The following is a 23460-nucleotide window of genomic DNA, read 5'->3' on the forward strand; positions in this document are numbered from 1 at the left end:
AAAAGTCATGGTAGGGGCATGAAGAAAGCGAGCATCTAAACAGGTTCATGTCACAAAAGAGACAAGGTCTCATGCCTGGCAATATCTGTTTGCAGTTTTTGCTTTAGAGTTTTTCTCACAGATATTTAAAATTAAATTAGTGCTTTTCTTTCTTTTTTTTTAATAAAAGATATAAAAAGCACTCTTTGGTCATGATGAATAGCACATTAAATACAATTACATCAATATATCTTTCTCTGCTTCTTTATGCAAATTTTTATTTATTTATTTTTCTTTCCAACCTCCTTTGGGAAGCTCTTAGGGAGCAACTTTTGCTAATAATTAATAATGGGAGGTTTCTCCTGAGGAAATCATTTGGAATCGTTATGCTGTTCTAATAAATCATCATTTCAGAATTCTCGTCAGCAAAATGTGGATTCCAAATGTGCAGTAATTACAGTGTCCCACTGCATCAGGATTGACTAATATGTAAATGTAACGGATTCTGTCTTCAGAAGTCAATATAAAGCAATGCCTATACATTCACGTATAACAGGATTCATGTGCTTGGGAACTTTGAGGAAGAACCTGATATTGAGATAATAAAAGCATACCTTTCGACGTCTGCATAAATTGATTTCAAAATTTAATTGCACTTTATTTTCTCATTAGTCTCTGCCATAGCTGCTTTAAACACCTAGGCTCTTGCAACAATGTTACATAACTCTCATTCAAATCATATCCATGTTTATCTGCCTGAAATATGTTAGAGCACAACGCCACTGTCATCCAAGGACCTCTTCTATTGTACAATTGCTTAGTAAGAGAACTCCTAATAATCCTTAGAGAAAGAAGGAAGCAGAATAAACAATACCTAGATCATAGGACGAAGGCCACCTGCAAAAGGCCCAGCAGTTTAATGAATGGTGCAAACAAAATCAAGGACAGCATATCTAAAGTGTACAATCTAATCTAACTGAGGTCAGACTTCAGACTCTCTTTATTGAAAATTTCTCTCTTTCTTTAGTTAAGAATAGTATCTTTTCCAGACTATACTTCTTTGTAGATTCCCAGGTAATACAAATTGCAAACTTTAAAATTTTATTTCCAAATGTCATTTCATAGAATCTAAAAGTAGATTAAAGTTCCCCTGGGGATGAGTAAGGTATGCCAGTAGTTGTCAAATCTAGCTGTTCATTAGAAATACCCAGGGAGCTTATTGTGTTTGCTGATTTTGTTTGTTTGTACCGATGCTCAAGCCCCACCCACAGAGATTTTTATTTAATTGGTGGATGGAGCACTGGCATCTGTGTTTTAAAAGCTCCACAAATAATGTTATTTTGCAGACAAGTGCAAAAAACCACTTTTAAGGAAACAGACTCATTTACTTTCTGTTTCCCAGATGTGGCTAAGTGGGACAAAGACTAGGTTGAAGAGGGATGAGTTTCTCACCTCTGAAAAAAAATAGCATAGCGCTGAAGTGACCCTCTATCCATCCATCCATCCATCCATCCACGTATTTATTCAGCAAATATTAATTGAATACATACCACGTGCCAAGCAGCGTTCTAGACATGCCTGCTATGGCAGTGAACCAAATAGATCGGCTACAGTCTTCAGAGAGTTCGCCATCTGGTGGGAAAGACAGAAAGTACACTAGTCAGGGAACAAACAAGCCAATGAATCAATCAGTCAAATCGACTTCAAAAAATGGAAAGTGCTGTGAATTAAACACAACAGGTTCATGAACATAGAGAATGTCCTGAATGTGCGACTGCTTTAGAGAAGAGAGCCAGAGAAGGCATCTCAGCAGAACAGCACTTGAGCTGCAAGTTGAATGATGAGCAGGAATCTATCAAGTGGAGGTCTGAGGTAAGTCTTCCAGGCTGGAGGTACAACAAGCACCCTGAGATAAGATCTGGCTTAGCATATTAGAGGAAGACCTTCAGAGATCGGTGAGGCTCAAGTGGGGTAGCAAAGAGAAACATGATAGAGACGGGACCAAGAAGAAACCAGAGGCACATGAGGCAAAGCCTTTCCAGTTATGGGGAGGAATTTGAATTTTGTTCTAATTTGTAAGAGGAGATGGTTCGGGGTTAATTAAGTAGGGAAGATCACCAAATAACTTTGAATAGAGATGGAAGAAAGAGACCATAAGAGGTGACTCCACACTTCTTTATCGATAATAACAAAGAAATGTATGGGTATAATTTTGAGTTTTCTTGTTTTTGTTTTTTCCCCAGCATCATCAGAAAGTCATCTTTTTCTGCCCTGTCTGTTCCCTCTTGCAGCTCTTTGATAGGCAAAAGCATATGAGGGAATACCAAAACTTGCATCAAGGAATCAGCCCCATCTTCTACATTCCTAGTATAACGGCTTCCAAACAGACTCTGTGTTCCCCACCCCACGTGTTTTGCAATATTTTCCTTCCATATTTTAGGATTCAAAGTAGATATTGTTCCATCCTAGAAACTATCAGGAGATGATTAGGGAGAAGCAGGATGAGAGAAGAGTGTTCATCTCAGGGGAGAATAAGTGGTATTATCGACCCATTCCACCCTCAGACAGCCCTGAGAGGTAGATTTTTTTTTTTAATCTTCACTTTACAGACGATTTGACATCGTCAAAGGTGGCTGCAGTATTTGAGCCCAGAGCCTAGATTCTTTGTAGTCCAAAATCAATGCTGTTAACCAGTTGACCATACTTTCACATGCCAATTGTTTCTACCCACAGTTTGATACATGAAAGTGCCTCCAAGAGAAGGTAGACAAGGCATCCATCTCCTGCATTTCTGCTTCCCTTTGTTCCCACAACAGTAGGAAGCCCCTTAGTTCACAGAGTCATAGAGCAATTTACAATACAGCTACAAGGGATTGTGGGACCTGCCACCTCCCGTTCTACAAACAAGGAAACAGTCACGCAGCTTGCTAGAGGCAGAATCAAATCTAGAAGTCAGATCTCCTCACTCTTAATCTAGTGCTCTTTTTAACACACCAGGATGCCCTTGGCTCTCCTGGAAATGATCGTTGCTTCAACTCAGACTTATCTTGACTTAAGGACCATCAGTTTCATGATGGAGACTTTGAAATCTGTTTGTTTCCTGATGCCATTAAAAACCATAGATCCTGATCTGCTAAACAGATTAGGATTCCCTACAACCTGCACTGTACAAGAATCTGAGATATTCCACAGCTCCAAAATATTCCGTGTTTTACCCATATAGAGTCAGGGGAACTATGCTACCTAGTACTTCTTTAAGCCACAATATTTATACCAGGCTTTTTCAGAGCCATGCCTTCTTCACGTCATTATCCTCACCTGGAATGTCCCTCTCTCATTTCTTTTTGAGAGAGGACTACCAAGCAAGTGCCTTACCCAGGCCTCTGTATTATTGATATCGTATTTTGCGTGGTCTTGGACAAAGGCAATTAGTTATTGCTGTAATATGATCCACCTTTCCCTGCCTGCATACAAGACAGTCATTCATTCATTCATTTATGAAATCATATATTTAGGGCCTTTTAGATGCCAAGTACAATGTTTGGAATCTGGACATTAAGAGATATTAAGATACAATCCCTGCCCTCAAGGAGACAAAATAGAAAGATTTCCAGTGGAAAGATTAATAAATTAACAGATAATTACAAAGAAAGTGATAATCCTCTAGAAACCTCTTGAGCACAGGTTTGCAGTCAGTTTAAGCCTATAAATATTTAAATCTATATCATGTCTAGGCAATTTACAATGAATTTCTCTTCTGGGTTCAGACGATGTCCTTCTGTGTGACATTATTTTATATGTCACTTGTTTTTGCAAGCTATCTAGTAAATGTTTGTGTTATCTTTGCATTACTTAAGTATTTTTATTTAACATGTCATATATTTATACTTCCTGTCCCAAACTCATCTTTGAGGAGAATTGTGCCGTGCATGCATGCATGTGTGTGCATATCCTCTAAAAGCAACTTCTAAAATAAAAATTGTAAGTGCTCAATATTTTTTTAATGTTTTTATTTGAAAGTACATACTATAATTCATCAAACTGTAAACTTTAAAAAAACTTTCAGTAATGATCTCAACCACTTACAGTTCACAAAATTGATTTCCATCACGCAGTAACTTCAATCTAGCTGGTATTAATAGCTACAGATTTTATTTTCTCTCTTTAAAAAGTGTATCTACAGTACACGATAAATCCATTAGTTAAACTGCATTATCTTAGGATCCTCTCTCTATCTCATCACCAGCTTAAAATGTAATCCCCAACCCCTTGCCAAAAGTGTCAATCACAATTTAGCAAACAAACCCCAGTTTGAATATAGGGATAACAATAACTTTGTTGGAAAAGTCTTGCATGCAAAAGCAATGTTGCAAGAGAAAAAAAAAAAATCTGCCTTCTTTAGCTTATTCTAAAAAACTTAAAAATCCTTGACCTTGAATCCTCCCCTTTCCCATGCCAAGCTCTTCTGATCTTTTGTTTTATTTGCCATACTTGTATGTCATGAATGTTTGAAGTGATAGTTCACACGGGTCTACCAAGATAACCTTCTATAATTACTTTAGAAATAACCTATAGTCCCACTCATTTATCCTTTATCCCCTGATCATGAAATCTATCTCCTCCCTCTGGATGGTTGAGGCTCTTTGTGGAAATATCAAGGAACAGAGAGATCCAATGAGGGTTTAAGCTTCCACGATTAATAGTGACTCTAGCCCTATGTTAATTCATCAAGACCATGACTGTTACTGACGTTATTCAGTGATACTAATACAGAGGACATACAAGATAGCATATTCATACATTCTCTTGCCACAAAAAGGTCATTCCAAAAGAAAAACAACAGACAGGTACTCTGTGCCCAAGAAGTTCTCAAAATCATGGACTAAGTACATCCCTTTTTAACCAAAACCTTGACAGATTATGTCTTTTGCTAAATTAATGTAATGTTTTCAAGCCTTCTTTGTACCACTCACTATGTCATTGATCCATTAACTGCTTGTGGACTATTTTCACTACTTTCACCACACACACACACACACACACACAAACTTCAGCCTCATTAACATTCTCAATTATTACTTTATTAATGAAAGATCAACATGAGCTCCTTCAACAATGCAGACTGAAGTGGGGGCAGGGCAAAAACAAGAACTCTTCGCTTACCTGAAGATAATTTACCTAGCTGATTACCTTATGATAAGAACAAATTTTTAACTGTATTCTACAAGCTCCTTCAGTATATAAGTCTGGTTTATGTACCCAGTTTACTTTCAGGCCACTACCAAAATGACCTTTTCTTGCACTGTGCCCTCTACTCACCTTAAACAGCTTGTTGTACAGGAATAACTGTGCTTCTACCTTGTTCCCTCCACCTAAGAGGACTTTCCTTTTTCTCCTTTAGATCAATCCCTTCTCTTCCATCAGATATCAGCTTAGATACTGCTTCAACCAAATCGCTCTCTGTAATATCTCTAGGTGTTAAATGTTCCTGGTCTGAGGACCCAGAGCCTTGAGCACTTACTCTGCTGTAGTCCTTATTAACTAAATGTAATTGTCTTTCTCCCTTACTGGACTGTGAACTTTTAGAGATAAGAACTATCTTATTCATGTTCATAATCTCTGGTATTCAATTCTACTGGCCAATTTTAGATGCTGAAGGAGCAAAAAAAATCCAAAATCAAGATCTATAATTTGCCCAAACAGCTACAGATACAGAAAAGTCCATCAACTGCTAATAAGAAACACATTCAGGATTTTACCTAGGAGCTAATTAGTCCTATTTGATAAACATCTTAAAATTTTCTGAATTTTCAATAAGCAGGACATTAAAAGAAGGGGAAAAGACTTTTAAAAACAGAAACAATGGACTCAGCAACAAGACACCAGGCAACATGGACATAAAGGAGGCAGAACAAAACCAACCCTAAATAAATAAAGAAGCAAACAATGACAACCACGCTCCACCCCCCAAAAAAAAATCACAAGAAAACTCAAAGAAGAGGCCATCATATTTGCAGTTAAACAACACTTGGAAAAAACTGACAATTGTGCCTCAGTAGATTCTTAGCCCATGAACTTACTAAAGAATAGTGTAACAAATAATTGTCATAATTTGACAAAAATATAAACATAATATCTTTATTAATGGTATTTATTTTTATCAATGGAAGGAAAATTCTGGGAAAATAGTCACTTCTGCTCTACACATTTTAATGATGAAATTGACAGAAATTAATAATTTGCCCAAGGCCATTAAACTTGTCAAATGGAAGCCGGGACTTACACAAAGTTTTCTAAGCCCAAATCTAGATTCTTTCTTCTGCTCTTATAAAACATAAGAAAGCATGGAATCCTGATATAAATTTTAGATATTTCTTCCACTGAAAATAACAAAGCATATAATTTTAATGCTAATAAACAAATTAAGAACTATGTAGAACAAAGAGTCACTTTAAATGCAGCCAATTCATTAGTGTGCATTTCTTATAAAATATATCATAAGACAAGCACAGTCTTCATTTAATATTGACCTCAACTGACATTACTTGTTTGTGTTAAAATTATCTAATTGTGAAGGGAAAGGGTGCTAGACTTTGATTCAGTCCTATTTGGTATGTCCCTAACCTTAGGAGGGATTAAGTGTCCACGTTCCATGACTCATAGCCTCCATCTTCTCCCCACTTTCAAGATGATCACCTTCTGAAAATGACAGGATTGTGCAGGATACAGTACTGGCTTTATAGAGGTACCATATCAACATGTTTTGTGATTACAATGAGGAGGTGAAACTAGATCACTCCCCAAAGCTCAAGATTCAAAGTGGGAAGAGCCATGTTGTATCTAATTGTGTGAACAGACACACTAAGACACATTTAGACCTCTGTTCTAAGTCATCGCCATGAACCTGTAAAAATTCACTCACTTAAGAGAAATATTCTGAAAGTTAGTTGCAATATTCAATGGAATATAATTTGGACCTTCAAACACAACTTTTCATTGAAATGTCACTAAAGGGTTAAGGAGGAAGTCGTATAAAACAAAATTTGCAACCATTTCAACTTCATTTTTGACATTCCCTTCTAAACCTTGCACATTTTATTTCTTTCCTATATTGAGTGACTTTTCAAGCGGTTCTGCTGTGAGCCAGTAGAATTACTAAGAGGTTTCTGATTTCATAGCTATTTTTTATTATATTTGGAAGCTGGTTTTAAGTAGAACTAAAACTCCGGGGCCACTATTTTAGAGTAGTAAAGATCGACATCTAAATTATGATCTAAGGAAAGTACCAGGTCACAGCTTTCACTGAATATAGAAAGAAGTAAAAAAATGGATTTGTCTCTGGAAATGTTGGCTATTTGATGTCTTTGAGAAATTTTTGTGCATATTAAATTCCAAATCTCAGCAATGAAATTATTATAGACATTTGGCTTATATCTATTACTCTTAGTTAATTCCCAGTTACAGTGTCTTAAATCTAGCTTTAAATGTCTCTCTCTTGTCCTGGAGAAAATATGCTGGCATATGATTTAAGAGTCTAAAGTAGATAATAATATAGGAATTAGCAATGGTCAATGATAAGACATCAGGCAAAAAACAATTTGTTGCAAAATTAAGGGAGAAAAGGCATGGGCCATTTTTTATTCAATCCCAGACTTCATTCACAGAAAGAGAAACTTTATATTCCATTCAAATCCAAGTAAAATAGTATGAATTAGTTCTATTTTCTGTGTGAATAAAGCCCAGATAAGTTAGGAAACATGCCTAAGGTCGTTCAAGCAGGAAGTATCATGCTATGTGTCTAGAATGAATTTCTTCCCACTCTTTCTCCTTGTAGATTTTTTTAATTTATCCTCCAAAATGGAATTTCAATAATACCTCTTAAGATAGCCATCTATAACCAGCACCATCCAATATGACACAGATATCCAAACTATATTTCCATAACACCTTGCATGCTCATCTTAGAATTTATAAAACATAATAAATAATAAAACATAATAATAACAGTTCATTTCTCAATTTAACCTACTAGACACTAATCCCATTGAAGTAATAAAATGAAGATGAGTTGGGTGGCGTTGTTAGGGGTTTTTTGGGCCTTGTTAGAAGTTCTATGTGGCTAACTATGTTGCCAAACAGCTATTCATCCTAAGACAATACCCATATTTAGAGAAAAGAGTTAAAAGCCTAAGATATCATGCTAGTTTCACTGAGCACTGGGGGAAGGGAAAAAAAGGACAGACAGAGAGACTGACTCCCAACTGGCTGAATTTGGGTTGAGAAAGTGAAAAGGCAGGAAAACAAATGCCTTCCACCATTGTGACCCAAAGTAGATGTTTAGACTAGCACTTTCCCACTTGATTCTCTTATTTTTTTGAAGACAGGTACTGATAGAACACTGCCTTGAAATCTACATATATCAAAATTGATTCAAAACACATGATATAAACACTATAGGACCCTGTATTATATTCCAGTTATTTCCATATACAATACCAACCCTTGATTTGCTGCTGTTATGACCAACACCATTTATGAGGGAGGAATGGAGAGAAAGAATTCCAAGGATATACCATCAAGGTATAAACATAAATGCATTTTGAGAGTATCCCAGAGTGTATAAGAATGAGGTCATGAATAAGTCTGTACTGCCTAGAGTTGGTTCTGATTAGGTGCTGGCTGTGGGTGTCTGAGAAGGCTAGGATGAGAATAGGCAGATTTCCATACATCATAAGGACACCTAGCAAAGGCAGGTCTTCCTCCACATTGCCGTGCTAACTGTAACTTGAAGTGCTGGTGTTACCTTGTATTTCTGTTGTGGGTGTGTGTGAATAGAGGAAGGGAATAGCGCGGGAGAGTAGAGAATAACCAATGACTTGCCTGGCCATAAATCCCACCAGCAAAATAATATTTACACTATCTAAAGTGTATGGAAACTCACCAGGCCTAACATACTATAACCTACATACTTTATCTCATGTCATCCTTTAGATAGTCTGGTGAGATTGGTTATTATCATCTCCATTTTATAAGGACTTCTATATCCCAAGTGGATTAAATGGATTTCCCAACTTCAGCAGAACTAACACGGAACAAAGACTGGACTGAAGACCAGGTTTTCACCTTCGAAGCCAAATTTTATGCGATACCAGCCCTGATGCCATACCTCCTGGTCTCTGCTTGTCACTTTCAGCATGACTGTCCTATGGCATGATTCTGAGGGACACAGAATTCTCTTGACTAACATGCATCAACACAGTGTGAACATATAAAACTGTGGCACAAATAGTTTTTGTTGGAGATGGTGGTGGTGGCAGCTATGCTGATACCAGGTTTAAATTAGTCTGTTTAGAAAGTCTAATGTCTTCAAAGCTGGTGCTATTTTGGCAATAGGAAAAATGGCTATGTGTTTCTCAATTTACTGTTGAATTAGATGTAGAGAAATAATGTTCTTCCATTTTCTCCCAACTCAGGGACACACACACACACACACACACACACACACACACACACACACAACTCACCATTCGTGTTCAGGGTCATGTTTTGTGTATATTCTTTTGTTAGGGCCGATCTTCAGCCAATGATAATATCGTCCAGGTGTTTTGCCTAATGTTAGGTGTTGGGACAAATAACTAAAACTGTGTCCATTAAAGAAGCATCACTTGCATATTGCTTCATAGTTCCTGATAATGCTAATTTATTACCAATTTTGGAGATACCTTTTACTTCTACTAGCTATTGCAGGAGCCTAGAATGACCATTCATCCTTGCCTGGAATATTATAGATTTTTGTTTTTCTCCCTACATAATTGTTAATGCTCATCAATCCTAAAACTTTTCACTTTACAAGTATCCTGGTTTTGTCTTCCCTAATTCTAAATACCCAGTACTCAAACTTTTAAGTATACCATTGTATTGTTACCATGTTACTTAATGTTAAGTAAAACTATTGTCAAGTAAACCCAATATTCACCTTGATTAGAGTAGAGACATAATGCAGAGATGAGAATGGTTTCAGAGACAAAGATATTCTTTCTAAGTATTTCTCTGCTTCCTGAAGGACAAAATAAAATCCTTCAGGTTGTGAGTTCTCTTTCTTCATAATCAGCCTGTTAGTATCTCCCTATGCTTCCATTATCTCAGTTGTAATATATATTCTTAGACATTAATATCCTAATGTATAATATAGATTATAGCTCTATCCTCTAAGCCTATCATTTGGCAATGTGACTTATTATGCATTCAGAAATATCTGGAGTGTAGAATTAAACAAAAGAAGCATGTAGCTATTGAATGACTACGTGTAAAAATGTCTTTAGCACTTTGTTTGCAATTAAAATATTTCTAAATATACCTAGCACACCTCTGCATCCAATTAAAAAAAAAAGGAATGTAATTGGTAAAATTTTATTTTATTTTCTATAAATAGATATTCATTTAGTTTTTACCCCCCTCAGAGTCTTCAATTACAGTTAGTTTCTATATATTGTCACAGTTCATAAAATATACCCTTTAATTTAATATATTAGAGCTTTGACAAAACAGAGTCTAAAGATAAAATGATCCATTTTTGTCACCCGTTTTTTTTTTTTTTTTTTAACTATTTTTTCTTCAACAATATTGCTCCAACCATACACAGACTTTTTTGGGGGGATCAGTATGGAACTTCCATTTTAACCAAGAGTTAATCTCTTTGTGTTGATTAAAATATCCTTTTATTCTTGAAACCTCAGCAAAATGAACTGAAAGCAAAGATGTGGAAATGGATTTAAAAACTGTAAAATCTCTGGCTCAATCTATCAGTTAAACAGTTTATTATTTTATAACAAAAAGACACTATCACTAATAGGTCAAACATTCTCTCATTCTCCTGTTATTTTCTCTTTTTTTGTGATGGTAAATACAGTGTTGTTATCTTTGGACAGGATGACAGCTTCAGGCAAGAGGTACAACCCCAGGGAATAGCACTTTAATTTAAAAAGCCAAGAGGAGAAAACACAAGAGGAATCAGACAAGGCAAGACTGGAAACAAAAGTTTCATTTATTTCACAATCAAAAGCTGGACAAGGAGCCCCTGCTAATCTCAAGCAGACTCCGGAGGCTGTACTTTTAATACCAAAAACAGAGGAAATAGAAACAAATGGCAAAAACCTCTTCGGTGAGGAGTTGAAGACATTCACTGTAAGAGGATACCCAGGATGTTACTTTCTGAAATAGATGTATAAGGGAGAGGCATAATTTTCTGACACTCTGGGTATAAGAAATTACTTTCTCTTAATTTCTTTAAAGGAAGGTGTTTATAAAGGAAAGACAGTAGTACATCTTCCATTCCTCTGTCAATACACAAGCATTTGTGAGGACCTACTAAATAGTAAATACAGGAGGAAGACAGTGAGATAAGAAATAAAACGTAATGTTCTAATTCCAGTTTCTAGAAAAGATCATTTGGAGTTAACAAAGTACTCGTGTGGATGAGATATTAATATTGGACCACAATCTCTTAAAAGTCTATATATGATTATAATGATATATATGGTGATATATATACCCTGCTATCTCAGCGACTAGCACAAGCTTGACAGTTAGTACTCGCATGCATTTCTTGAACTAAACCATTGAAAGATATGTGAAATAAAATTCATATTTTATGTCAAGACAAGAAAAATGTAAACATAAAAATTCTTCTCTGCCCTTTGGCCTCCCCCTCCCCCCACTCTGCATTGTGTATCCTCATTATGCATGGACCAGACCTCCCCCATTGGCAGGAATATCTGTTCAACCATAAAGAGCAACATCCTCCTAGCATCAACAAGACAATGCCTTAAAAGATAACATTCCCTCTTGACCTTATAAGGGGTCACATGACCCACCACAATGAGCTTAGATCTGGATTATGCAAACTGTCAATAATATGTCATTTGATGTCTCAAAAAACTTATATAACTGTGTTTTGACTTCTAATAGGCAGAACAGTTCTCAGAGTTTCTAAGATGCTCTTCCCGGATTATATCCCCAAATTTAGCTCAAATAAAAATTTTCACTTCTTTCTTAGATTGACTGACTAATTTTTCATCAACAGATATGAGAAAGAAAAACTTGGAGTGCTCTGGGAGTATTTAGGAGGGGCAGGACAACATTATTCAAAGGTGATGACTTTTTAAGCTTAGTCTTAAAGAAGTAAACATTAAGTGTAGAAAAACGGTGAGCTGGTTTTATCAGAGACAAAGCAGTACGTGTAGTTATGTGAAACTTTCTCTATGTTTAACTGTTCATGAAACAGAATGAGAGAAAAATAATACATGATGGTGATGCTGAGGAGGAGAATGACTATGGTAGTGGTGGCGACAGTAATGATTATGATGATGATAACAGAATTCTCAATATTTAAAATTCCTGTTGGCTTCAGTGACTGGTTAAACTGTTTGCAAAGTTAGCAACTGTTCATTAATCTTCATAAAAATCCAATAAAGTAAATGCAATTCCCAGGATAAATTGTCAGTATTTTTTAAAGCCTAGGGGAGAATCACAATATAGTTACATGGGTTAAATAAAATAGCATCTTTCAAATTTGGGGGAAGAAATAATATCAATTCAATATGGAAACTCTGGTTATCTATCTCATGGTAATTAAATGTTCTGAATGATATATGTGCATGCTTTTAAAAAATAAGAATGGAGAAAAATAGACATTGATTTAAAATACAGTTCACTAGCTAGGAAAAAGTAAAACATGAGCTGGTAAAAGGTAATAAAAACATCTTTATGGTGAAACATTTGCAAAATACAAATTCTATATCAACCTTTTATTTTATAGTCCCAAAACTTTAAATGACTTAAGATCTCATAGATGAACATGATGCTAGACCCTAAATCTGCTGACTAGCATCCAAGTCTTCTAGCTTCTAAATTGTACCAGCAGCATATGTGGTCTTTCTTCTCCTAGTTCTTAAATCAATTGCTTATATGAAGTCATTGTTTATGAGCTAGTCAGAGAAGTTAATTAATCTTTAGTTAATATCTAAAATAAGGAGGCCTTCTACACTTGCATTATCGTTTGTTACAAGTTATCAAAGTAACAGAGAGCCCCTGACAAGTATTTAATATTTTTAGTTCAAAATCCACTCCTTCTTCTCCTCCCTTGCTTAATATTGATTCTTTCTTACTGCAGCCTAGTTCTTACTATGGGGAAGATTTACCCTGCAATTCTCTATTACCTTTCATGCACTGCTTCTCAGGAAGGCAAAGCTGACTAATGTGACTTGCATTTTATTTCAATTAATAATATTTAATATTTAGAGGAGTTTACAGAACAATTGAGCAGATAGGACAAAGTTCTCACATACCTCCTCCCCCATACAGTTTCCCCTGTGACTAAAATCTTGCATTAGTGTGATGTATTTGTTAAAATTGATGAGCCAATTTCAATACATTAAGTAAAGTACATAGTTTACATTAGGGTTCACTCTTTGTGTTATACATTCTATAGATTTAAACAAACATATAATGGCATGTATCCACCAGCACAGGCTCGTACAGAGTTTCACGGTCCCCCAACAAATTCCCTGTGCTCCAATTATTCATCCCTCACTTCCACCAAACCCTGGCAACCACTGATATTTTTACTGTTTTGCCTTTTCCAGAATGTCATACAGTGGTATCATACATTATACAGTGTTTTTAGACTGGTTTCTTTTACTTAGCAATATTTATTTTAGGTTCTTACATGTGTTTTCATGGCTTGAGAGCTCATTTCTTTTTATTACTGAATAATATTCCACTGGTGGATGTTCCACAGTTCCACAGTTTATCTGTTCACCTATTGAAGAATATCTTGATTGTTTTTCCAGTTTAGGGTACTTACGAATAAAACAACTACAAACATTTGTGTGCAATTTTTGTGTGGACATAAGTTTTCAACTAATTCCGGTAAATCACCAGTAAGCATGGTTGCTGGGTCATATGCTAAGACTATGTTTAGCTTTGTAAGAAATGGCCAAACTATCTTCCAAAGTGGTGGCATCCCACCAGCAATGAATGTGGATTCCTTCTGCTTAATACCCCCCACCAGCACTTGCTATTGTCACTTTTTTGGGTAACAGCCATGCTAATAGGTGTATAGTGGCATCTCATTGTTTTAATTTGAAATTCTCCAAGGACACATGATGTTGAACATTTTTTATATGCTTATTTGCCATCTGTATATCTTCCTTAATGAAATATATGCTCATATTGCTTTCCCAGTTTTTAAATTGGGTTGTTTGCTCTCTTATTGCTGAGTTTTAAGAGTTCTTTATATATTTTGGATATAAGACCTTTAGGAGACATGGACTGAAACCTCTGCCTAGCCCTAGATACTTAAGACTTCATTCTACTTTTCAAAATAGAGTTAATATTTTTACATTAAGAACATAATCATTTTGAGTTAATTTTAGTACAAGATGTGAGATTTACACTGAGGTTGATTATTTCGCCTATGGGTGGCCCAACTGCTTCAGCATCATTTTGCTGAGAGTCTTTCCTCCACTGAATTGCTTTTGCAAAAATCTGATGGGCAAATCTGGGTAGGTCTACTTCTTGGTTCTCTATTCCATTCCATTGATCTACGTGTCTTTCCTTCTAATGATACCACATATTCTTGACTACTATAATTATCTAATAAGCATTTAAATCAGGTAGACTGATTCCTCCCACTTTTTCTTTTTCAAAACTTTTATCCTTTTGAGTTCCTTTGCTTGTTCATATAAATTTTAAATAATAAAGCTATGTCTACAAACATTTTGGTGGAATGTTGATAGGAATTGCACTTAACCTGTGTATCAGTTTGGGGAGAAATGACATCTTTACTGCATTGTGTCTTCCAACTCATTAATATAGTATACCTATTTAATTAAATTTTCTCTAATTTCTTTCATTAGCATTTTATAGTTTTCAACAACAAAGTCACATACACATTTTGTTATATTTACATCTCAATTATTTCATTTTTTGAGTGATTATAGATAGTACTGTATTTTTAATTCTGGTATATACATCTTCATTGCTATAGAAATACAATTGATATATGTATATTTATCTTATATCCTGTTACCTTACTGACATTACTTATTATTCCTAAAAAAATTTTTTGAAGGTTCCCTGGGATTTTCTATGCACACAGTCATGTCATCTGCAAATACAGTAAGAATTATTTCTTCCTTTCTAATTCGCATAACTTTTATTCCCATTTCTTATTTACTGCACTGGCTAGAACTTCCAGCACTATGCTAAATAACAGTGCTTATCATTGCCTTATGCCTGAACATAATTAGGTATAATGTTAGTTGCAGCATTCTGCAGATGCTCTTTATCAAACTGAGGAAGTGCCCCCTATCTAATTTTCTGAGCTTTTTATTATGAACAGTGTTCAATTTTGTAAAATGGTTTTTGCTACACTGTTTACCATAATCATGTGATTTTTCTTTTTTAGTCTGTTAACACGGTGGATTACTTTGCTTAATTTTTGATAAACTGGACTTGCATCACAGAAATAAATCCCACAATTACTGTGTATAATTCTTTCTGCATATTTCTAAATTCTATTTTCTAATAGTTACTTAAACATTTTTCCATCTATATTATTAAGGGACATTGGTCTATAATTTTCTTATTTTGTACTGTGTTTTTTTTTGTTTGTTTTTGTTTTTTATTAGAGTGACACTAGTTTCGTAAAATGAATTGGGAATTGCACTCTTTCACTTTCTGAATTGGTGTTAATTTTTCTTTAACATTTGCTAGAATTCTCTAGTGAAACCTTCTTGGTGTGATTCCTATACTTTGGAAGATTTTCATTTTAAATTCAATTTCCTTAATAGATTGAGGGCTATTTAAATTATTCATTTCATATTGAGTGAGTTATGATAGTTTGTATCTTTTAAAAAATTGGTCTAGTTCATCTAAGATGAAATTTATGTGCATAGAATTTACAGAGTATTCCTCATCCTACTGTGGTCTGCAGGATCAGTCACTACTGATCCCTGTTATTCCAGATATTGGTAATTTGTACATTCTCTTTATCACACTTGTTCAAGATTTGAAATTTTGTTAATTTTTTCCAAAGAATCAGCTCTTTGTTTTATTCATTTTCTCTATTGATTTTCTGCTTTCAACATCATTGACTTTGGATCTTATCTTTATTATATTTTTCATCTATTTGCTTTTGGGTTTATTTGATTTTCTTTTTTTTTTTTTTGTATCTTAAGGTGAGGGTTAGATTATTTATTTGAAACTTTTCCTCTTTCCTAATGTATGAATACAATACAATAAAATTCGTTGTCAGCAGTGCTTTAGCTATGCTTTAATGTTGTATTTTCAATTTCATTCAGTACAATATACTTTTTAAGTTTCCTTTAAGATTACTACTTTCATAAAGGAATCATTTAAAATTTAGTTTCCAAATGTTTGAATATTTTCCTGTTATCTTTATTGTGATTCAAGAACATACTCTGCATGATTCAATTCTTTTTTGTTGTGATTTATTTTATAATTCATAATATGTTCTGTTGGAACTTGTAAAGAATCCATTGAGTGGAGTGTTTTACAAATGTCAGTTAGATCCTGTTGGTTGATGACATCATTCTTTACAACTTTGCAGCTTTTCTGTCTAGTTGTTTTATTAATTGAGTTAGGGCTATTTAAATCTCAAATTATAATTGTAGGTTTGTCTATTTCTTCTTCCAGTTCTATCAGTTTTTCCTTCACCTATTTTCCTGCTCTGTTGTTTGCTGCATACACATTTAGAATTGCTATGCCTTTTTAATATTTATTTATTTATTTATTTGGTTGTGTTGGGTCTTAGTTGTGGCAGGCAGACTCCTTAGTTGCGGCATGCCAGCTGGTTAGTTGTGGCATGTGAACTCTTAGTTGCAGCATGCATGTGGGGTCTAGTTCCTGGATCAGGGATCAAACCCAGGACCCCTGAATTGGGAGCACAGAGTCTTAATCACTGTGCTACTATGGAAGTCCCAGAACTGCTCTTTTTGATGGATTGACCCATTTATCATTATATAATGTCATTCTCTGTCCCCGGTAACTTTTTTGGCTCTGAAGTCTACTTTATTAGATATTAATATACCTAGTCCTGTTTTGATCGGATTAATGTTTGGATGATATGTCTCCTTTCATCCATTAAGTTTCAGACTGCCTATCATGTTATATATGAAGTTTTTTTTTTTTTTTTTTTTTTTTTTTTTGCGGTAACGCGGGCCTCTCACTGTTGTGGCCTCTCCCATTGCAGAGCACAGGCTCCGGACGCGCAGGCTCAGAGGTCATGGCTCACGGGCCCAGCCGCTCCGTGGCATGCGGGATCTTCCCGGACCGGGGCACGAACCCGTGTGCCCTGCATCGGCAGGCGGACTCTCAACCACTGTGCCACCAGGGAAGCCCTGAAGTAAGTTTTTTGAACATAGCAGATAGTTGCGTTTTGTGTTTTAATCCACTTGTGCCAATCTTTGTCTTTTAATTGGTGTATTTAGATCATTTTAATTTAATTATTGATATGGAGGGCCATTCTATTTTTAGACTCTATTGGCTCTCTCTTTTTTATTTTTCTCTTTTCTTTTTCCTGTTTTCTTATGGGTTACTGGAAAATTTTTAGAAGTCCATTTTGATTTCTCTATAGTGTTTGAGTTTTCTCTCTTTGTACAGATTTTTAAGTGGTTGCTGAATGTAAATATTACATTATATACACATATATACACACACATATTTTATCACAGTCTATGGTATCATCATTTTACCAATTCTCAAAAAGCATATAAACCTTACCTTCCTTTAAGTCTCTTTACCCTTCATTTTTAATATAATTTTTCTTAAATATTTACTCCACATACATTTAGAACCACATCAGAGAATGTTATAAATTTTGCTTCAGTTGCCAAAAATAAGCTATACATATTTAACAACTTGTTAAAATACAAAATTAGTCACTTATTTTTCTAAAAATATAACCACTTCAAGCTAATAAGGACCTACTGAATAGCACAGGGAACTCTACTCAATACTCTGTAATAACCTATATAGGGAAAGAATCTAAAAAAGAGTGGACATATGTATATGTATAACTGATTCACTCTGTTGTACACCTGAAACCAACACGACATTGTAAATCAACTATACTCCAATAAAATTTTTTTAAATAATAATAATAAAATAAAAAATAACCACTTCAGAAATAATGTTAAATTTTATGAAGTTTGATGGCATCCCTGCATATCTTTTCAGTCATTCTTCTGTAAGTTAAAATTAACATGATGAATATAGGCCAATTATACTAAGTCATACTTTAAAAAAATTGTCACTGGATTATGTACCCAGAGATCACTATATATTTTAAGCTTTCTTCCATTCCCCACTTTGCCTTTTATATTATCAGAAATAATTTAATAGCAGATCTCATGTACTTCATTCTAACATTGAAGACTATGAGTACTAATAGTCTGTGAATGATGGATGTGGAACACATAACCCAGGTTCCTGGGAGGGAGAGTTTAATATCCATCACTTTCTAATGTCCCCATGTGGACAGAAATTCTCTAACAGAAAATGGAAAAAGAAGTGTCAGCTATAACTTGAAATCAATGGGCAGCCCTGTCAGCCATGGGGGTTAAGTGTCTCTGTGGTATCATTTCTAGATCTTTTGCTTTGTTTAAGACACACTTGCCACACAATAGGTAGGTAAAGAAACAGTGAATCAATAAAGATTTAAAGTTTTAAAAAAATGATAGTTGTGTCATGAACAGAGGCAAAAAAAAGAGAAATTGCTGAATAGTTACCTAGCCAAGTACAGACACTGCCATTTCACAGAGCTTGCCCTCTTTTTCCAGCCTTGTGCATAGCCTTAGAGCTGTCTAGTATCCCTTTCTCACAGAAAAAGAAACTGAGACCAGAGATATTAGTTAATTTTCCCAAATATATATATATATACACACATATATATAATTTACATAAAATTTTTAAATCCCCAATAATTCCTCTCCATGACATGTGAAGCAACACAAAGCTTGTTAAAGAAAAGTAAACCACCTCCTTAAGAGCTGCTGCTACACAAGCATATTTGGGAACTAACAGCATGAACAACATTTTAGAAAAAAATTCAGAGAATGAATCAGAGCATTAATACTGGGACATTCTTCTTTGACTGGAAAGAACCAGATCCGAGTCTTAAATAGAGTATAAAATTGTGGCAGGAAGGAATATAGGATGATATTGAAACTGGATTAAACACCATGAATAGAAGCCTGCAGATAAAAATGCTTGAATGATAACAGAAACAAACATTTATTGGACGCCTACCATGTTTGTCTCCCTTAATCTTCACAACAATAAAAACAGGAATTCTATACATTTTATGAAACGGGGATATTTGAAAAGATCAAAAAGCAACTAAGAGGCAGGCTTAGGCTTTCAACACAATACTGGACAGTCTTACCACAGGTGTTTGGCCTTGACTGAAGCTTTGCCAAGGTGATTGTAAGAACTTTATATTCTTGACTGCATTCTAACGGGATTAGATACCATTCTCCAAGTGGTGAGATGTTTTTATAGTATTTGAATACGTAGTGACACTGTCAAAGATAAATCTGGTGACCATATGAAGCCTGTATTTTAGTACCAAGTTCCTGAACACAGGAAATGAAGTTAGGAGATTACTGAAGTACTTTGGATGATTGCAAGAAAGAATCTGCCCTAAAGTGGGATTAGTGGTCAAGGAAAAGAAAAATGACTATGGGGAATGCTTTGCAAGTAAATGAGTTGCATAGAATACAGTCATCAAAAGGACAGGGTAAACAGTCTGTTTCACTTTTCATGTCCTAAGATATTTTTTCCAATGAATTAACAAATTAAATCAGAAAGTTGACATTTCAAAAGTGGTAGAAAATGTGGCAAAGCTTTCAGCCTCACAAAGGTGATGGATTTACTCACATAAATGTAGTTTGGATATAGTTGGTAATTATTTCAAATTATAGGAAAGGGATGTAATATTAACATGATGGAGTACTTCATAAAATTCATGAAATCTCTGATATTTTATTAAACACAGTACACTAAAATTCCAAATAAATGCACAGTAGTTATTAGGATTAGTAATAAAATATGATTATTTTTATAATATATGCTGATTTCAGCAATATCGATTTTGCCTTATTTATATTAGGTTACTGAAGCTATACATTACATACACTGGTTACTGTTCAAACTGGCACATTTATACCTTTTCTTCTAGTTATGTAATTGGCTTTCTTTTTATTCTACCACATTATCATGGTGAACTTTTTTCTTGACTGTTGGCTTTATTTTATCATGTATTATCTGCCAAGGGGCATTAAATTAGTTCTTGAAATCTAGATGGAAAGGGGAACAGCTGCTGGCAAAAGTGAAAACGTGTTTTTCTTATTTTCTATGTAGTTTCTTGTATAGTCCTTTTTCAGATTCACAGTCAACTAACATTAGCTGAGTGCCTACTTTGTGCTTTTGTAATGGGGTATACTCAGAAATGCTAAAATTGGCCCAGCAACAAGAAACTTAAAATCAACAGTTTTAGAAGGAACAGAACTGGGGGCAGTAAATCCAGGCCAGATTTTTTGAGCCAGAGATAGAAAAGCTGAGAGTAATTACACTTACACACTAGTGTGAGAACTAGGGAAATCTCTCTCTTCAAGTTCTATACTTCAACATTACAATGCAGCGCAAGCTACCCAATATTACTGAGTGTGGTTCTGAAATGAACTTATAATTTCCTCATAGAATGAGGAATGTGTCAATCACACTTGGTTAAAAGAAAGAAATGTGTCTGTGCTTGATATGTGTTATTTTCTTCCTGTGGTGTTAAGGTCCCCTTGATCTTTAATTTCCCTGACTCTGTTCCTGTCTTTTCTGAGAGAGAGAGAGACAGAGAGACAGAGAGAGAGAGAATGTGTGTGTGTGTGTGTGTGTGTGTGTGTGTGTGTGTGTGTGTGTGTGTGTGTGTGTGTATTATAGTTCTGGGCCAGGACCATCGACCCTGGATGTCATGTTGAAGCAACCTGTGTAGGCAGTGTTACAGATTCTTAAATCTACAGACCTATGCACAAATCTTCATAATTCTCTGAATTCCTCTTTCATGGCACTGATAATAATTTTAATTAATTGTTGGTATAATTATTTGTCTAGTAGCCGTTTCTCTCTAGAATATAACTTTCATGGTGACAAAGGCCTTGATCTTCTGGTTTATCTTTGCATTTCAGCACCCAAAGCAGTGGCTCACACACAGTTTGTCTTAAAACCCATAATTTAAGGAAAGCAATGTGTATAATACTGAAACAGTGCTAAAGTATCCAAGAGTTTTGTTTGTTTATTTATTTTTGGAGGGTATTATTGATAATGTTGTTCCATTTAGGAGCCATCTACTTTTCATACTCTTAATGTTACTTTCTCCAGACCCTTTTTCATCCTTCTCCACCCTTACTGGGGACGTGGGAGGCTGACCTGTTAGTCTACATTAACCAGATATCCTTGTTCCCAGCTTCCTATTAGATTCAGCCAATGCAAGCCATGGACAGGACATGAGAAAATGGTGAAGAGATGGGTCAGAATATTTATTATCCCTCCTCCTGCCCCGCTAGACCATGTGTTCCTCTATCAAAGACCACTGTTCCTATAATAAGCCTTCCTATCTCCCAGAGGTATACCGTAACTGAGTTACAGTAACCAAACTATATTAGTGTCCTAGGGCTGCCATAACATAATTTGGGCTACTTAAAACAAAAATGTATTGTCTTGCAGTTCTGGAGGCTAGAAGTCTGAAATCATGGTATCAGCAGGGCCATGGTCCCTCTGAAACCTGAAGAAAGAATCCTTTCTTCATACCCCCTGTCACTCCACGCTATCCCTTAGCTTATGGATGCATCACTCCAATCTCTGCCTTCTTCGTCATATGATGTTCTCCCTGTAGCCTGCCCCCTCATGTCTCTCTGTCTCCACATGGCCATCTTTTTATAAGGACAGCACTCACAGTGGATTAGGGGCTCACCCTTCCTCCAACCTGACCTCAACTTAACTAATTATATCTGCCAGGACACTATTTCCAAATTAGGTCATGTTCTGTGGTACTGGAGGTTAGGACTTCAATTTATACTTTTTGGAGGGACACAGTTCAATCCATGACACAATCCCTCCCCTACACCTTTAGGTCTAGAAGTGCTAAGAAACACCTCCCACCGCTTGCCTATATGTGTTTCATCATCTTGTTGTTTCCATTAACTCTGTCTTTGCCTTTGCATATACTCCTTTCATTCAGCTCCCTTGGTTATTTCTCTTGAGTGTGCCTCTGTTTCCTGCCAGGCCACTCATCGTGTTAAACTGCTGTCCCTATTTTCCCAAAACTCAGTGCAGTATTTATGAAATTTGGCTTGAATTGGATGCGTCCAAATTTTAGAAGTTTTGGGAGAAGGAAAAAAAAGCTAAAAAAAAAAAGTATGGATTAAGAGCTAATTAAGGTTTTAAAATAAAGGCATCATTCATATCCAACTGCAAGACATAGAGCTCTATGATTTGACCTTTAGGAGCAAGAATAATTGTCTGATAAGCTGGGGACATCATCAAAGGTGGATGTAGCAAACTGTTATTTTTTACTGAGGGTATCCAATTTGCCCTTTAGACATCAGCTGTACTGGAAACTGACAGGAACTAGTAAAAAGGGTAAAGTCAAATTTTCAAAGCCATTTGTGAATTATAAATAAAATATAACACCGTATATTGAATTGTCACTCCAAAACCCTTGCTCACTGATGATAAGGAGATCTGTGCCTGCTTTAAAGTTTAACTTGACCATCATTCACCAAAAAGACATGTTAAGTCACTTTAGAAAGTGATTACTGGAATGGATGTGTTAACATGCATCTGTATTTGCAACCTCTCCTTAGCACTTTTCACATACTTTTACTTCTCTTGTCTTCACCCTATACAAACACCAGTTTAATGATTTGAGAAATGCGCGTCAAGTATCACTTTCAAGTGGTGGAAATTACCCATTTGGATATGACATCTTTGTTATGAACAAAATAATTTAGAATAGTGGTGATTTTAGCTACCCTGAAAGTGTGTACGTGTGTGTGTCTCTATGTAGGTGTGCTTTGTTACAGATTTATCAATAGTCCTCATGAAGAAATCTTCTGGTTTAAGCAGTAAAATATTGAAGTCTGTGAGACAGTAACCTTGAGAATGTATACCTGACTTTCCTTATGCATAGACCAAATTAGCTCATTATTCCAGTTTAAGGGTCCATAAATTTTCATTTTACTTTAATGCATTTCTCAGAATAAATAATGTGAATGTATTCTGACTGAAAGTAAATTCTATCAAAAATATCAGAATAACAACATTAGCAAATAGAACAGTTTATTTACATAATTTTAAGTCACATATTTCCCTTTCCTTTCCTCAGTCTGTACCCAGAAAGAAATG

The sequence above is a fragment of the Phocoena phocoena genome, chromosome 20 (genome assembly GCF_963924675.1).
Source record: "Phocoena phocoena chromosome 20, mPhoPho1.1, whole genome shotgun sequence".
Classification (NCBI taxonomy): domain Eukaryota; kingdom Metazoa; phylum Chordata; class Mammalia; order Artiodactyla; family Phocoenidae; genus Phocoena; species Phocoena phocoena.